Below are 12132 nucleotides of genomic sequence, written 5' to 3'. Positions count from 1 at the left end.
AAAATAATATCTTCAGCTGTTGAGAACTGTGCCATGGAAAAACAAGATCTTTCAGTGCTATGAGTTGGAAATGTGACCTGAAGGATCTTTTGTATTCAGAGTAACATCTTTACTGTCTTCCATGGCCTTAATTCAAGGCCACATTCTCCATCTACACTGCTCAGCACCAGCTCAGCTTCCCAGTCCCTTGTCTTGAGGTCCTTCACACCACTCCATGATCAGTCATATCTACAATCTGGCATTCCTCAAAGTTCCTTGAGAACTAATTGGGTTTAGTGTTTTCAGATGCAAAACTATAAAGTTGGAGAACTTTTTGGATCTGAAAGGAACCACTGAGGGATGCTTGTATTCTTTTGTACTTAGGACATCACAACTCCTAAGGATATCTTTTTAAAAATCTCTAAAATTTGGATATTTCATATGGCTTTGGAGATTTCAAATACAACATATGAGTTTTTTAAAGTGCCTCCTTAACCAGGTGAACAAAATTTAATATCATCAACCGTAGGACCTATCATGGGTCTCTGGATGTGATTCACCAATGAAGAAATAATAATGTTAATATATTACCATCTAAAATGCATAACCTGAAAAAAATAAAATTTATAACCTGAATATGGTCAATAGGAAAAAATTAAATACCTCAGAAAAGAATACAAAGCCAAAATTAAAGGACATTCTATAATACAACTGACATGTACATGTAAAAATGCTAAATATCATGAAAGAAGAAGGAAGGTGGAAGAAGTGTTCCAGAGAAAATGAATCTAAAAAACACAACATCTAAAAGCAATCTGAGGTTCAGGATTGGATACTGGATCAGAAAAAAAAATCCATAAAGGATACTATTGCCATAATTGGCAAAAATTGTACATGGTCAGTGTATTAGTTACTAGTAGTAGAGAAATATTAAGTTTTATGAATTTGATCATTATACTATGGTTATATAAGAGAATATCCCTATACTTCCATGATACATGCTAAAATATTTGGAATAAATTGTCATAATGTCTGTAGCCTACATAAGAATTTAAAAGACTATATACAGAAAATATGGCAAACTCTAATTGGTGAATAGAGGTGAAGAGTATGTGTGTGTTTAATGTAATGCTTTTGCAATTTTTCTGAGTTTTTTTTAACAAACTCAGTTTGTTCAAATAGAAAAGTTCAAATAGAAAAGAAAATGCTGGGACATACAGAAAAGGAGTTAAGATGGTGGAGCAGTAGGGGTCCTATGCTTGTCTTGTCCCTCAAACACAGCTATATAAATGCCAAATCACTCCAAACACCCAAGAAATTTATCTGAATGCTGAGAGAACAAACTGCAGAACCAGAGGGAGAAAAGAAGCCACACTGTGGAAGATAAAAGTTGTGGAGATATGACTGGGGAGAAAAGAACTGTGGGTGCTGCAGAGGGGAGGGAGCCTTGATCTTGGAGAGAGGAGAAAGAGAGAGAGAAACAGAGAGAAGGTGACACACAGGAAATTGCACAAGAGAAACATTCCCCCCAAACCATTGACTAGGAAAAGTAGAGAGGCTGATTATCACAAGTTTTTACAAGCAGGGAAGCTCAAAGTCTGAAGTTTTAGGAGTCTGCACCACCCCCAGGTAAAGCCTGGCAGCAATAGTGGTAGTCCTGTGGGGAAGGACCCAGAGGCCCCGGAGTGGACAGTGTGGTTTGAGATCCTTTGGGTTGCACTGGAAAAGACAGTTCCCCTCTTGGAATGCATTTGGGAGATGTGGCACAGCCTCTCAGGAGGCAAAAATGCTGGCAGGCACCAATGTGCTGCCCTGTTCATTAACATAGGAGCAGAGACATCAGATGAGAGTAGCAAACCTTGGTGCTGGCTTCTTTCGGTGCTTTACCATGTAGTCTGAGCCCTTGTGTGATTGTGCAACTGCTTTTCTGGGACAAACTAGCACCAGCCACAGCATGGTAAGACCCTCCCCCAGATGATCAGTGTGAGTCCACAATGTGCCAGTCCCCAAAATTTGGAGTTTTGAAACCTAGCCATGAACCTGAGGTATAACACAGAACTGGCTTGGACACAGGATGAAGGCAGGGATCTAATAGAAGCCAGGGACACAAAGAGGAGATTCTTCACTCTTCTGTGAGGGCTTCCTGAACAGCAGCAGGCATGAATGCTCCTCTCCAGGGATGAGAAAGCCAGGGAAATAATATTTTCCCCCTCTCCCATCAGCACTGCTGACAGACTTCCATGAGCAACACAGCACCCCAGTGGAGGCTGGAGCCATTTATACCATGCCCTGCACCCTGTGCTCTGCAGATGCTTCTGGACTAGGGCAAGTGTGCCTGAGAACCAGTGCAGCAGGCTCCTACCCTAGACGACCAGCACAAACCCTTGCACACACCAAGTCTACTGTTCATAGAGTGCTGAAAAGCTTCAGCTCTAGTGCATATAGGATCAGACTTATTTTAACAATGAGACCAAAGCATAACTAGTTAAAATGCCACACACTGGACAAAGTCCAAACACCCCACTGCAGGCAAGGAGAAACTCTGCAGAGGATCAACTGAGGGTAAGAGCAGCCAAAACACAAAAGCAGAGTACACACTCTGAAACACTTCCTGAAGCATCAGGCCCTGGACAGTATAGGACCTCTTCTTAACATAGCCGTTACTCTCAGGAGAAGGAAATAAAACAGGCTTTCCTAACACACACACACACACACACACACACACACACACACACACACACTGACCTAGAAAAAATAAGATGGAGGAATTCACTCCAAAAGAAGAACAAGAAGAGGTCACAGCCAGTGATTTAATCAAAACATGTATGTAATATGCCTGAACCAGAATTTAAAACAACAATCTTAAAGATACTAGCTGGGCTTGAGAAAGGCATATAAGACACTACAGAGTCCCTTACTGCAGAGATAAAAGAACTAAAAACTAGTCAGGCAAAAATTTTAAAATACCATAACTGAGATGCAAAACTGATAGGATGTAATGACAACAAGGTTGGAAGAAGCAGAGGAATGAATAAGTGATAAAGAAGATAAAATTAGGGGAAATACTGAAGCTGAAAGAAGAGGGAAAGGAAAGTATCAGATCACAAATGTAGACTTAGAGAACTCTGTGACTACATGAAGCATAATAACATGAGTATCATAGGAGTCCCCAAAAAAGAGGAAAAGGGGAGCAAAAAGTTTATTTTAGCAAATTATAGCTGAAAATTTCCCTAATCTGGGGAAGGAAACAGACATCAAAATCCTGGAGGCACAGAAAAGTCTCATAAAAATCGACAAAAGCTGGCCAACACCAAGACATATTGTGCTAAATTTTACAAAATACACAGACAAGGAAAGAAGCCTGAAAGCAGTAGGGGGAAAAAGTCTTTAACCTATAAAGGAAGACAAACCAGGTTCACAGCAGAGCTCTCCACAGAAACCTGGCAGGCAAGAAGGGATTGGCATGATATATTCAAAGTACTGAATGGGATGGGGCACCTGGGTGGCTCAATCAGTTAAGCATCTAACTTTGGCTGAGGTCACACTGGACAAGACAGACTTAACAGATATATATAGAACATTTCACCCTAAAGCAGCAAAGTACACATTATTTTCTCATGCACATGGAACATTCTCCAGAACAGATCACATACTGGTCACAAATCAGGCCTCAACAAGTACAAAAAGATTGAGATCATACCATGCTTATTTTCAGACCACAACTCCATGAAACTTGAAGTCAACCACAGGAAAAATATCAGAAAGAACCACAAATACATGTAGGTTAAAGAACATCCTACTAAAGAATTAATGGGTTAACCAGAAAATTAAAGAAGAGATCTAAAATACAAGGAAGCAAATGAAAATGAAAACATGACAGTCCAAACACTTTGGGATGCAGCAAATGCAGTCCTAAGAGGGAAGTATGTAGCAATATAGACCTACATCAAGAAGCAAGAAAAGTCTCAAATACACAACCTAATCTTCCACCAAAAGGAGCTAGAAAAGGAACCTCAAATAAAGCCTAAAGCCAGCAGAAGAAGGTAAATAATAAATATTAAAACAGTAATAAATAATATAGAAACAAACAAAACCACACTACAACAGATCAATGAAACTAAGAGATGGTTCTTTGAAAGAATTAATAAAATTGATAAACCCCTAGCCAAACCTATCAAAAAGAAAAGAGAAAGGACGCAAATAAATAAAATCACAAATAAAAGAGGAAAGATGACAACCAATACCACAGAAATACAAATAATCATGAGAATATTATAAAAAATTATATGCCAAAAAACTGGGCAATCTGGAAAAAATGGACAAATTCCTAAAAACATATAAACCGCCAAACTGAAACAGGAAGAAATAGAAAAAAATTTTTGTTTAATTTTTACAACAATTTTCTTTTTAATATAATTTATTGTCAAGTTGTCTAACATACAGTGTATATAGTGTGCTCTTGGTTTTGGGGGTAGATTACCATGATTCATCGCTTACATACAACACCCAGTGTTCATCCCAATAAGTACCCTCCTCAATGCCCATCACCCATTTTCCTCTCTCCCCCGAAGAATTAGAAAATTTGAACTGACCCTTAACCAGCAAAGTAATTGAATAAGTAATCAAATATCTCCCAAGAAACAAAAGTCCAGGGTCAGATGGCTTCCCAGCAGAATTCTACCAGACATTTAAAGAAGAGTTGATACCTATTCCTCTCAAACTGTTCAAAAAAATAGAAATGGAAGGAAAACTTCCAAATTCATTCTATGAGGCCAGAATTACTTTCATTCCAAAAGCAAAGACCTCACTAAAAAGGAGAATTATAGGCCAATATCCCTGATGAACATGGATGCAAAAATTCTCAACAAGATACTAGCAAATTGAATCCAACAGTACATGAAAAGAATGATTCACCATGGTCAAGTGGAATTTATTCCTGGCCTGCAGGGGTGGCTCAATATCCACAAATCAATCAAGGTGATACACCACATTAATTAAAGATAAGAACCATATAATTCTGTCAATAGATGCAGAAAAAGCATTTAACAAAATGCAGCATCCATTCTTGATAAAAACCCTCAACAGAGTAGGGACAGACGGAACATGCCTCAACATCATAAAGGCCATATATGAAAGACTTACAGCTAATATCATCCTCAATGGAGCAAACTGGTAGCTTCACCTCTACAGTCAGGAAAAAGACAGGAATGTTCACCCTCACCATTGTTATTTAACATAGTACTGGAAGTCCTAGCCTCAGCAAACAGACAACAAACAGACAACAAAAAGAAATAAAAGGCATCCAAATTGGAAAAGAAGTCAAACTTTCACTATTTTCAGATGACATACTTTACATAGAAAACCCAAAATACTCCACCAAACAATTGCTAGAAATGGGGTGTGTGAGTGGCTCAGTCAGTTAGGCATCCGACTCCTGGTTTCAGCTCAGGTCATGATTTCACAGTTTGTGGGATCAAGACCTATGCTGACAATATGAAGCCTGCCTATAATTCTCTCTTCCTCTCTCTCTCTCTCTCTCTCTCTCTCTCTCTCTCTCTCTCTCTCTGTCCCTCCCCTGCTCATGCTCTCTCTCTCTCTCAAAATAAATAAAAAAACTTTTTTAAAAACCCAAAACAAAAAATTACTATAACTGATAAATGAATTCAGCAAAGTCCCAGGATATAAAATCAATGTACAGATATCTGTTGTATTTCTATATACGAATGATGAAGCATCAGAAAGAGAAATCGAGGAATCAATCACATTTATAATTGTACCAAAACCGTAATATACTTAGGAATAAACCTAACCAAAGATGCGAAAGATCTGTACTCTGAAAACTATAAAACACTGATAAAGGAAACTGAATAAGACTCAAAGAAATAGAAATATATTCCATGCTAATGGACTGGAAGAACAATTGTTAAAATGTCTATACAGTTTAAAGCAATCTACACATTTAATGCAATCCTTACCAAAATACCAACAGCATTTTTCACAGAGCTAGAACAAATAACCCTCAAATTTGTATGGAACCACAAAAGACCCTAAATAGCCAAAGCAATACTGAAAAAGAAAAACAAAACTGGAGGTATCACAATTCCAGATTTCAAGCGACATTACAAAACTATAGTCATCAATACAGTATGCTACTGGCATAAAAACAGACATATAGATCAAAGGAACAGAGTAGAAAACCCAGAAATGGACCCACAACTCTAGGGTCAACTAATTTTCCACAAAGCAGGAAATAATATCCAATAGAAAAAAGACTATCCCTTCAACAAATAGTGCTGAGAAAACTGGACAACATGCAGAAGAATGAAACTGGACAACTTTATTACCTACACAAAAATAAATTCAAAATGGATGTAAGACCTAAATGTGAGACAGGAAACCATCAAAATCCCACAGGAGAACACAGGCAGCAACCTCTTTGACATCAGCCATAGCAACTTCTCTCTAGATATGTCTCCTGAGGAAAGGGAAACAAAAGCAAAAATGAACCACTGGGACCTCATCAAGATAAAGAGCTTCTACACATCAAAGGAAACAATCAACAAAACTGAAAGACAGCTTATGGAATTGGAGAAGATATTTTCAAATGACATATCTGATCAAGGATTAGTATCCAAAGTCTATAAAGAACTTATCAAACTTAACACCCAAAAATAAATAATCCAGTTAAGAAACGAGCAGAAGACATGAACAGACATTTTTCCAAAGAAGACATACAGGTGGCTAATAGACACATGAAAAGATGTTCAACATCACTCATCATCAGGGAAATACAAATCACAACCACCATCACATATCACCTCACACCTGCCAGAATGACTAAAATTAACAACTCAGGAAACAACAGATGTTAGGGAGGATGTGGAGAAAGGAAAACCCTAGTGCACTGTTGGTGGGAATGCAAACTGGTGCAGCTACTCTAGAGAACAGTATAGAGCTCCCTCAAAAACTTAAAATAGAACTTAAAATATTTCCTTAAAATTAGAACTACCTTGAGATCCAGCGATTACACTACTAGATATTTACCCAAAGGACACAAAACTAGAAATTCAAAGGGCCACGTGCACCCCAAAGTTTATAGGACATTATCAACAATAACTAAACTACAGAAAGAGCCCAAATGTCCATCGAGCGATGAATGGATAAAGAAGTGGTGTTAAAGGGGCGCCTGGGTGGCTCAGTCGGTTAAGTGTCCGACTTGGGCTCAGGTCATGATCTCACAGTTTGTGGGTTCAAGCCCTGCTTTGGGCTCTGTGCTGACAACTCAGAGCCTGGAGCCTGCTTCGGAATCTATGTTTCCTTCTCTCTCTGCCCCTCCCCCGATCATGCGCTCGCGCTCTTTCTCTCTCTCTCTGTCTCTCAAAAATAAAATAAATGTTAAAAATTTTTAAAACAGAAGGTGGTATATACACACACACACAATGGAATACTACTCAATGACAAAAAAGAATGAAATCTTAACATTTGCAACCATATGGATGGAACTAGAGTGTATTATGCTAAGTGAAATAAGTCAGAGAAAGACAAATATTATATGATTTCACTCATATGTGGAATTTAAGAAACAAAACAGATAAACATAGGGGAAGGGAAAAAAAGGTAAGCAAACCAAACTGACTTAAAAAAAAATTTTTTTTTCAACGTTTATTTATTTTTGGGACAGAGAGAGACAGAGCATGAACAGGGGAGGGGCAGAGAGAGAGGGAGACACAGAATGGGAAACAGGCTCCAGGCTCCGAGCCATCAGCCCAGAGCCTGACGCGGGGCTCGAACTCACGGACCGCGAGATCTAAACTGACTTTTAATGATAGGAAACAAATTAGGGTTGATGGAGGGAGGTGCATGGGGGATGGGTTGAATAGGTGATGAGGATTAAAGAGGGCACTTGTGATGAGTACTGGGTGTTATATGTATGTGATGAGTCACTAAATTCTACACCTGAAACCAATATTACATCATATCTGAACTAACTAGAACTTAAATAAAAACTCGAAAAAAAAGAAAAGAAAATACTGTCTGTTGTAGTTAAAATTAATTTTCACATTTTTCAATGATTGAATAGGTAAATAATATCACACTTTTTGAGACTTTGTCAGTTTTCCCTGAGTATCTTTTTGTGTGTCACAAGACTCATAATTTTCAGATTCAGTGTATTTGAACCTCAGTCATAACTCTCCATTATTACAGCTTCAGCCTGTAGAACATCCTGTTCATCTGGTCTTTAATTCCTAATTCTTTGGACATGGCCTCATTAATGTTTGAAAGCTTTCTTGCTTTCTGACACATAAAATGGCTCAATGTACTTCACATTTCTATACAGGTAAACATAGAATCAATCACTCAGTCAAGAGGTCTTGGTTCTGAGCACCTGGATGGCTCAGTCAGTTGAGCATCCAACTTCGGCTCAGGTCATGATTTCATGGCCCATGGGTTCAAGCCCCATATCAGGCTCCCTGCTGTCAGTGCAGAGCCTGCTTCAGATCATCTGTCTCCCTTTCTCTGCCCTTCCATCCCTCTCTCTCTCTCAAAAATAAATAAACAAGAAAGAAAGAAAAAGAAAGAAAGAAAGAAAGAAAGAAAGAAAGAAAGAAAGAAAGAAAGAAAGAAAGAAAGAAAGAAAGAAAGAAAGAGGGAGGGAGGGAGGGAGGGAGGGAGGGAGGGAGGGAGGAAGGAAGGAAGGAAGGAAGGAAGGAAGGAAGGAAGGAAGGAAGGAAGGAAGGAAGGAAGGAAGGAAAGCATAAGAGGCACATTCAGTCCAGAGTCAATAGGCATACAGGTTTTAGCAAACACAGCTCAGGGCTATTATTTATCAGAGCTAGATGATGCAATGCTTTGCTGGTTGACCCTTGATTCTATACTGATTTTTTGCTAAGGGTATTGCCAGCGTGAGGACTACTGCAACACGAGGCAGTTAGGAAGGGTACTGGGGACTGAGAGCAACCGTAGCTGACTCTTGGAAAAGCAGAGGGCCTCACACAAAGATGGCAAACTGTAGTCACATTTTGTAACATGTCCCATCCCACCCCCACCCCCCCATGCCAGGACAGGCAACAGTAATGTCCTTTTTAAAAGTGTGAAGAGGAACTCTCAAACTCAAAGATGAAAAGAAAACCAGGAATAACTAAAGACATGACAACCAGAGAGAGGAATGAAACTCACCTGTAGATGAAGTCACACCTGCTAAGAGAGAAACAGAGCAATTAGAAGACCTCAAATAAGCGTAACTGTGCTATTTGTTACGTGCATAAAAAAGAATCACGTATAGATTTTGGAAATGAAATACTGGAACTCTGAATAAAAAATCTCAATAGAGGGAGTGAACAGCAAAGTGGCAAAGTGGATAGAGTTGACAATCACAAAGCTGGAAGATCTAGAAGATTCTCTCAGAACACAACCTGAAAATGAAGACGAGATGGAAAACACAAAAGAAAAGAGAAGCGAACAACGCTGACAAGTCTTAACATCCATCCAAATGGAATTCCAAAAAATGAGAACAGAGCAAATGGGGTGATATAAACAATTTAAAAGGAAAAAGAGGAAAGAGGTAGTAGAAGCAGCAGATTTTCAAAAAATGAAGAATGCCTTCAGATTGAAAGAACTCACTTAAAAGCTGAGTGTGAAAAGAACTCATTAGATATATTACTATGGAATTTCCAGCATCAATGATGCTGACAAGATATGATAAGCCTCCAGAAAGAGGGAACAGGTTGGTTATGTTCAGAAGAATAACAATCACACTGACTTCAGGGTCCTCATGAGCAGCCCCAGATACTTACCAGGGAAGTGATAACATTTAAGTTCTCAGGAAAGGTTCAGCTCTAATTATAAGGTTTAAATTAAGGCCAACTACAGTCATAAAGACAGGCAAAACACTTAATTAGAAGGACAGATTAAAATAATTTTTGCACATACAGTAACTTGGAAAGCTTAACACAGAGAGTCTTTTAAAATGAGGTATAATTGGGGCGCCTGGGTGACGCAGTCGGTTAAGTGTCCGACTTCAGCCGGGTCACAATCTCACAGTCCATGAGTTCGAGCCCCACGTCAGGCTCTGGGCTGATGGCTCAGAGCCTGGAGCCTGTTTCCGATTCTGTGTCTCCCTCTCTCTCTGCCCCTCCCCCGTTCATGCTCTGTCTCTCTCTGTCCCAAAAGTAAATAAACGTTGAAAAAAAAATTTTTTTAATAAAAAATAAAAAATAAAATAAAATGAGGTATAATTTACAAACACACAGATCTTAGGTTATAGTTCAGAGAGTTGAAACAAGCTTACACTCTTGAAACCCGCATCCCTTCCAAAAAATAGAACAATTCTATCACCTCTGAAAGTTCTTTTATGCCCCCTTGCCAGTCAATTCACAGCCTTACTAGACACAACCATGGTTAAGATTTCCTTAGTGATTCATTTTTCAAGTTCTTGAACTTCATAAAATTAGCACCACATACTGGGTACCATTTTATGCCTGAGATTTCCATTCACCACAATGCTTGTGAGACACATCAGTGCTGTTGCACATCTCAGTATTTCACTTGGTGTATTGCTGATAATGTCCCATTATATCCCATCATCTATGGGTATGATCTGTTCACCCACAGGCCCATGTCACAACGGATAGCTCCATCAAACTGGATTGCAATATTTTGCATTCTAAACTAGATAAATATTGGAAAAGACAAGTCCAGTTAATTCCGTACTATTTTCAGTAGGGATAGCCTGCCTTTCCTCAGCAACCATATGATCAGTCCCCACATGATTGTTTAGGGGCGCCTGGATGGCTCAGTCAGTGAAGCGACCAACTTCAGCTCAGCTCATGATCTCACGGTTCATGAGTTCGAGCCCTGTGTAGGGCTCTGTGCTGACAGCTCAGAACCTGGAACCTACTTCAGATTCTGTGTCTCCCTCTCTCTCTGCCCCTTCCCCACATGTGTTCTTGCACACTGTCTCAAAAATAAACAAACATTAAAAAATAAGCATTTGAAAAGAGCTTATTGGGTAACAGAGTAGGGAGAGGAAGACACAGGAAGACCCAATGCTCCCCCTCTCAATTCAGAGTCCCCTGAGCTGTGAAGGGGACTGGTTTTTTTTTTTCTTACACGGCTCTGGTAGGAGGTCTGTGACAGAACTCCGTACAAGTGGGGCCACATCTGGGCCTGGCTGTGTGGGGCTGGCTGTATAAAGATGGCCAGCCTACTTTCAGTTACTTGGTGTGACCCTGAAGACAGGAGATGGATGGCCGAGTTGTGGATCTGGGTCAGGGGTTCTTGTGAAACACTGGTTCCAGCTCCTCTACAAGCTCCCCAGGGGGCATACTGGCAGCCACTTGCAAGGACTGGAGGCTGTCCACCTGCAGTGGTAGGGCAAAGTTGATGGCAGGGTTGATGGCCAGGCTCAAGGGTGAATGCGGACCTCGCTGGACCAGTTCTGTCCCCAAGTCCTTCCAGTAGCTTCTGGCAGCGGGCCAGCTGGGCCTTAAGTCAGTCTTCACGTTGACATAAATGTCACTGGGCCTCCGGGGCAGTCAGTGGGGGAACTGCTTCCGAAGAGTGTGCTCCACCAGGTCCAGTTCTGTCTCAAGGGTCCCACGGGGCTCTCAGTTTCCTTCCGTGCTGGGTGCCTCTCTCCAGTCCATGTGCCTTGTCCTCCACATTCACGCAGCCCACTCACCCCTTCCCACAACTGGCCACTCAGCGTGGTGTGCATGACCCCGGGACCTCAGGAGGGGAAAAGAAGGAAAGAAAGCACGTGATGGGAAGCCCTGGGCTCTAGAGCCAGCTGCCGGGAGTGTGCACAAATTGGATGGATTCTTAAGAAATGCAAATATAGAAGACCTCTCTCTGTAGCTAATGTTTCATTGTCTCCTAGTCTTAGGAGCATACAACTACTGAGGATATTTAAAATGAACAGAATTTTGGACATTTCACATGGCTTTATCAGTGTCATTCTACTGCCACCTCTCCTTGTGTCAGAAAACACAATCTCATGAGGTGGACACCACTAGCCAAGCCATCAAAGTCACCAACATCCTGTGCTTTGATGCAATGCATTGAGAAAAACACAATCTTGAGTTTGTACATCAAGTACGTCCCGCATAACTTGAATCGATTAACGAGTGAACATTCAAACCCAAATTGGGGGTA

The 12132-nt window shown here is 40.3% G+C and overlaps 1 pseudogene; it reads right to left on the bottom strand.

Moving 5' to 3' along the window:
• Positions 1–10990: 10990 nt before the first annotated feature.
• Positions 10991–11695, bottom strand: LOC101094448 (annotated as a pseudogene).
• Between the last annotated feature and the right edge of the window lie 437 nt (positions 11696–12132).

Source organism: Felis catus, chromosome D1 (genome assembly GCF_018350175.1).
Source record: "Felis catus isolate Fca126 chromosome D1, F.catus_Fca126_mat1.0, whole genome shotgun sequence".
Classification (NCBI taxonomy): Eukaryota; Metazoa; Chordata; class Mammalia; order Carnivora; family Felidae; genus Felis; species Felis catus.
This window is presented reverse-complemented; position numbering and strand designations above follow the sequence as displayed.